Genomic DNA, 7,346 nt, shown 5'->3' on the forward strand with positions numbered 1-7,346 from the left:
TCCAGCCGTAGTATTGTCCGAGATGTGATGTTTACCAGATTCCTGACATTCACTGTACACTCGTGAAACGGTCGTACGGGCAAATCCCCACTTCATCGGTACCTTGAAGATGTTGTGACCGCCAAGTGCTCAGCAAGAAAGTGAGCGTGAATAATGTCTGATAGAATAGTGGGGCGTGCATAAAATATAATATGTAATGGAACTGATTAAAAATTACTGCTAAAATATTAAGAAAGAGATTTTGAAAGAATAATTGAAAGAAATTGGAAAGTACTCATATCCTGAGTGAACTTTAGCTGGCACTAATATCAGCATGCGCACGCAGCTCTACGTCCGTTACCGTCCCAGCTCGCTTTCACATGTTTAATACGAAGTAAGAGTGCCCGTGTCGTGCGTTCACATACCCTTCACCGCACAAATTCGTGAAGGTCGTGTTCAGCGGCATGATCCCTTGTGAAATCTTCGATGCGGTGACAACTGGTTTCCATATCAGCGGCCCGGAAAATGTATTTCACCTCCTCGTTCGCACTTATTCAATGGGGATTCCAGCCGTACATCTGACATTCGCCTACAAGGTGTTTCTTGCCGCTTGTACGAAGTTGTCTAGCACAAAAAATCATGTTTTTACGAGGTTGTAGAGCACAGGAAATCCATGTTACACGAAGTATTGTCCTTTTTAGTTCATCACGCGCACACTTAACACTTTGCAGGCAGGTTTCGTATGTTTTCATGCTTTGTTTTTGAGCGTCTTTCATTCCATTGCATTACACATTGTAGTTGTAGTATAGTTTCTCCCTTAATTTTCTATGTCCCCGTTTATGCAATAGGCTTTAAAAAATGCTAGTGCAGGCTGCAGCTCACAGGGTTTGTTTGCTTTGGGTGCTCCAACACTTCCAGTTGTGTTTGTCTGGCGCGCACGCGCTTGCAGTTTGTTGACTAGCTTCGGCGGGTTGTGTAGTGCATTGCGCGCTACCGTGCGTATCACAAGTTCGTTTATTCATTTACAACTGGGCTACGCGCAAGGTGAAGCGTTGTGTTTAAAGTATCATCGTATTTAGACACATTAAAGTAAAATTCTTCCTTGTTACATCCACTAACCATATCATTTACACATTTGACATACAAGAAAAAAACACAAACAAAACTTTTTCCTCATCAACTAACAACATAAATTCTAGAATATGATTTTCCAGCATCCTAAATCTAATATTATTATACAAATATACAGCTTAGAGGGTATACCTACCTTGACCATATCTGATGACGCAAGTGTTGAACAAGCTCGTGCCCCCGCTCCCCTCCAAAGTCATAGAACGGAGTCCTACCGTGACCGGTTCAAGCTTTCCGGCGTCGCGGTGGCATCGGTCTCTGTATTCGGCGTAACTTCCACTGTGAACTGTTGGTGTTTGATTACGCCAATTACTATCCTGCGAGGCTCTCGACTGAAATTCTCTATGTCTCTGCGTGTTATTCGGCATATGTGTGTTACTTTGCTGGCCGAATTCCGCTGTCTGTGGGTTATCCGGTTGTCTGTTATTGTTTTGCGTTTGCCAAGCGATCGAATGATTAATGCCAGTAGCTTGTGTCTGTACATATTGTACAGGCTGGGCCGGCCGGAGTGGCCGAGCGGTTAAAGGCGCTACAGTCTGGAACCGCACGCCGCTACGGTCGCAGGTTCGAATCCTGCCTCGGGCATGGATGTGTGTGATGCCCTTAGGTTAGTTAGGTTTAAGTAGTTCTAAGTTCTAGGGGACTTAAGACCACAGCAGTTGAGTCCCATAATGCTCAGAGCCGTTTGAACCTTTTTTTTTTTTTTTTTTTTTTTTTTTTTTTTTTTTTTTTTTTTTTTTTGTACAGGCTGGCCGTACCTACTCGCCCGTTGTAGTTGTTTTTGTTAGATCTTTGCGCATTTCTTTTATATTCACCTTTGTATTTACGGCTTTCTCCATCGCCGTTGTGATTACCGTTACCATTACCGTAGGCTTGTGTGAGGTTAAGATTGCCATCCGTGTTGTACTACGAATACCTTGTCTACTTGTTGGTCCGTAAATCTCTTTGTCGCTATCGGCGTATTAACAGGCTTGGGTTGTACTGGTCTCGCTTCCTATATCAAATCTATTGAGTCCAGTACAGATAGAAAGTGTTCGGAGTCGTGTTCCGGGATGGTAATGAGTTTTTCCCTAATGTGGAAAAGAAGATGGCTCTTTAAAATTTTCAGCACGTCTACTTGAGATACCGGGTTCGCCCAGTACCTGGTTTTATTCAAATATTTTTTCAAAATAACCCCTTAAGCTTCCATACTTGCTATTGAACGAAGCTGGGTTGAATATTTCACGTCTGAGCCTCTGTTGTACGGCCTCAGACCAATACTTACCCAGAAATGCTCTCTCAAACTGTTCATAAAAAAAAAGTGTGTGAAATCTTATGGGACTTAACTGCTGTGGTCATCAGTCCCTAAGCTTACACACTACTTAACCTAAATTATCCTAAGGACAAACACACACACCCATGCCCGAGGGAGGACTCGAACCTCCGCTGGGACCAGCCGCACAGTCCATGACTGCAGCGCCTATGACCGCTTGGCTAATCCCGCGCGGCAACTGTTCATAATAGTAGCAACGTTCCGCCATGTCCGTAGCCCTAGCAGAGAGTCACACTGTGTATACCCAACAACAAATCTAATTTTTTGGGCTTCGATCCAGGTACGAGGTAAAACATATCGAAATGCTCTGATAAAGACCACAGGGTGTGTTCTTTTACCTTCAGAAGTAAATATCGGAAATTGTGGATGCCTAAGTAATCCCTCATCTGCAAGTAATGTTGACAAACACGCCGCGCTGTCGGTGACAGGCGTTTTTGTGCTCGCCCGTGGCGTAGCGAATGGCAGCTACGCTTGCTCGACAGGTGCAACTGTCGACAAGTGTTGTTGCATTGTGCAAACTTCGTTATTTTCCTTCGACGGGCTCACCCCGTATTGTGGGTAACCAGTGAAGGTATCTTACTTCTCCAAAAGCATGGGTTTGTTTTCTGTCATATGTTGTATTGGAATGTCAGTAGTTTTATCAGCACTGCCTCGAAACCTTTCCTCTGCTTCCTTTAAACCCGAATCTATTTTAGCTGGAAGTCGACTTTCTCTTTTAAAGCTTCTTCTACAGTATCTACATTAATTTTGGATTCTGACACTACCTTTTCAGCAACGGTGCTGCCCTTATCCAGTATCCTGGCTTCAGCTTTTTCAGTTATTTCCTTTACATCTGCACATAACTTATCTCTCTGTTTTTTGGCACATTCTGACTCTAAACGTAACTGATCTACTCTTAGACTCAACTTGTGTATTTCTGTAGGTAGGTTTTTGTATACGTCTTGCAGCTCGCTGACTCCGTTCGTCGCATTTTTACTGACGCATCCACTTCGGATTGCGTCTCCTGAATTTGAGAATATGCTTCAGTAGGGTCTTGTAACTCACCTACAAGTGGTTCCTGTTTATAGTCTACGGATGTTACTTTTTCCGTTAATGTATTTATATTGCGGGACATGTCGATAATGATTTCTTGTCTTAGTTGTTTACCGAGTTCTGTGATCTTGCCGGATAATTCGTCAGTGCGTACAGTTTTGGCCACCCCACTGAACTGTTGATTAATCCTATTCTTGAAATCCTTAAATGCCTGATTTTTCGGTGCAAACTGTTGTGTTATTAGTTGCATGAGATGTATCAAAGTGTGTGTCTCACTAATATTAGCACTGCTTTTGTGAACTGTTTCGTGTTCTTGCGATCTCGTCGTCGTGAGCAAATAATCAAAGGAAGTTTCGCTGTCGCGCGCTTCAGTTTCACTATATGAAAAAATGTTCCCCGGAGAGATCTGAGAAACTGTCTCATCGAGCGTCATAAAAGTGGCATAATGTTTAGTTATATTACCAGTGTCATCATTTTTCGATAGTGGGACACCAACCTCGTTGTTTTGGTAACCATCGGCCAGTTCACGAGTTGGCGCATTACCTTCAACTGTTGACAAGCTCGGATTTCCGACATCTTGGCAAATTGCATTTTGTAATGAGTTTTCAACCATGGCCATTCCCTTTGACTCCAATGTGAAGAGTGATCTCCCTAAATCGCTCCAGGCAAATGCCGGGATGGTTCCTTTCAAAGGGCACGGCCGACTTCCTTCCCCGTCCTTCCCTAATCCGATGAGACCGATGACCTCGCTGTCTGGTCTCCTTCCCCAAACCAACCAACCAACCAACCAATCCAATGTGAAGAATGTTTAACAAAATTATGAAAAAATATTTTCAAAAACGAAATTTTGTTTGTATCAGTACCTTTCAATTAAAGCAGTTTTAGATGCATATTCATTAATGAACCTGATTATTCTCTGATACAGTCTTATAGAATTTTAATAAGTTATTTTGCGCTTTAATGTTCACTTTACACAAATTTTCGTCTTTCCTATAGAAATGAACTTTCTGTAAAGGATATTAATTAGAAGCAAAAGAGTTTATTTACGTCGAGAGAGACGCCGCCAAGCGCGGCCATTTAAGCATACAGCATAGCAGCTTCCTACCTTTACCACTGAATCAGCATTCCTGGCGCGTCTTGTTTGGAGGCTGAATTTAATTTTAGTTTGCTCCTTCAAGTTTTTATTAGTCCCAATCTCACGGACATTTAACAAATGCAACAAAGGCCTCATCAGTTTCTTGTAACGATAGAATGGACCATTTATCTCTAAAATATTTATCTCAACAATTGAAAGGGGTGTTCCTTTGAACGGTCGCCATTGAATAGTGTCTAGAGAGAATAGGGGGGCGTGCATAAAATATTATATATAATGGAAACTGATTAAAAATTGCTGCTTGAATAATTAAAAAAGAAATTTTGAAAGAATAATTGAAAGAAATTGTAAAGTACTCATAACCTGAGTGAACTTTAGCTGGCATTAATATCAACAGTCCTTCAATATTCAATACATTATTAGATTAACATTTGTTAATTTACGTACATCCTTTTCCTGTTACCGCTATTGTGCATAGAGATTGGTAATACAATACTGGTTCCGGATGGCCTCTCCTCTGCTCACGCAAATTCTCGTTTGCTTCGATCCTCTTGATGCAGGATTCTCGACGCGGGCGAAATGATGAACAGAATATGAATGTACGAATAAACTTTGTTTTCCTAATAACTTTCTACAACACTTCTTTAATGTACGGTTGGAATTCACATTTTTTTTAAAAACAATATTAACTCGGCGGAACTCGTGGTACGTCCGCCCGCTATCACTTACAGAGACAAACAGGTGGCGATTGATCAATTGAAGAGCATATCTCTCCTTGTTTTGTTTGTATGCCAATATTATCTATGGTACATAATTGTTATTATATTATATAAAAGAAAAGATCTAGAGAAAACAAACAATATGATTCTTTACTTGCTTAAATTATGGAAGAAAACTTGTGTGCCTTCGCAACTGGTACTTCAAACTGCATGTGTTGTGAGTTGTGCCACAGAACTTACCCATAAAATGGCAGTGCTACGAGTTTCCTTCTTCCAACCTTACGGAAACCCACAAATATGACTGTCCACAGCTTTATTGTACAGATCTTCATTCTGCTTCGATTTGGTCATGGGAACGTTCTCGCTATAAAGCTTATTAACCTCCCATGAAAGTTTTCCAAGCTCAGTGAGCAGCCAAACCGCAAGATTAACCCCGACATATGATTTGCAGCTGTTAAGACTTGAATCCTAGGACGATACAATTTGGTACATTGTCGCATATGGTCCATGTTTTTCTGTAAAGATGGTATGTAAGGCCCTAGGGTCACCTTCACAGCGGGTCACAGCAGCGAGGAGGCATTCAAAGTGGGCTTACACTACGAACGGGCATCCCTCATACCCGTGAGCATTTTTAAACTTCATGAATTTCTATTCCTCGGTAGGCATAATTACATGTACCAGGCCCTTGAAAGTGCAGTCTACTAAATGTGCTGCTAGTAACTTGTCTGGGGAAAAATAATTGTGACACTTTAAGCAAATATGCCTTTTTCACTTGTAGTTACTCAGTTGAGAGAACCGAAGTCTAGACGTGTCTTTAATCCAAACATAATGATAATTATTACTCTCAGAGGGAAGCAGCATGTTTACATGCATCTTTTGCTCACCAGCAAATTTTGAGGACTGGAGGGGGCGGACGACAATATGCTCGTCTTGCTCATTTGGCTTTCTTTCCTTCCCCAGGTCATAAACATGAACCTGTATTCCGGTGTACTTGGCCTCAAATTTAGGTATGTCCTGGATCTTGACGGAGAGCTCAATATCGTCAATTTTATAACACTCATAAATGTCAAGTTATCTGCCGTACTGAGATGTGCGTTGCGGATTTTTCTCGTAATTTCTCTCTCAAGCCAGGACTGCCCATGCAAAACGTGCCTGATCCTTTTTATTTTCGACATTAATGCATGCCCTCTGATCATTGTACCTTTAGGAAGCTCTATATAACTAGACCTTTCATTTATTGGGTCATCACATGCACTGTTACAAAACCAGCAGGGTCGCGGTACCCTCCAACGAATTCTCTATCCTCGTGAACGAGATTCGCTCCTCAAAGGCATCTGCAATCACCGAGTATTCTAACTATGGAACTTGTCTATACAATCACCAAGGCTATGATCAAATTAGAACTACGGAAGTGGCTTAGGAAACAGCACGTAGGATATTGGACCAAGGTCCATAAACAAAAACATGGTAAGGTAATGATGCCCAAGCCATGTTTTAAAAGAAGCTCTGTAATCCTGGGATTGAGCATGAAAGAGATCAAACTCATGACTGGACTGATGCCCGGCCATGGGAACTTCAAAAAACACCTACACACAATGGGTGTAATGGAAGAGGACCCTAAATGTAAGATCTGTGACGAGGATGAAGAAACTGCACACACCTCTTTCAATACATGGCATTGGAGAGAAAAAGGTACAGAATCTTCAGGACAACTAGACCTGAAGAAATTGTGTCTAACAAAAAACTGGTAGAGGGACTCCTTTTTTTTTAAAAAAAAATCTTTATTTCCAGAATCTTAATAATTATACAATTTTAACCCACTACCTTATATGATTAGTGGGTCCAGATAATGATACAATGCTTACAATTGCAGCTACATCTACATCTACATCTATACTCCGCGAGCCACCTTACGGTGTGTGGCGGAGGGTACTTATTGTACCACTATCTGATCCCCCCTTCCCTGTTCCATTCACGAATTGTGCGTGGGAAGAACGACTGCTTGTAAGTCTCCGTATTTGCTCTAATTTCTCGGATCTTTTCGTTGTGATCATTACGCGAGATATATGTGGGCGGTAGT

The sequence above is a fragment of the Schistocerca americana genome, chromosome 2, assembly GCF_021461395.2.
Source record: "Schistocerca americana isolate TAMUIC-IGC-003095 chromosome 2, iqSchAmer2.1, whole genome shotgun sequence".
NCBI lineage: Eukaryota > Metazoa > Arthropoda > Insecta > Orthoptera > Acrididae > Schistocerca > Schistocerca americana.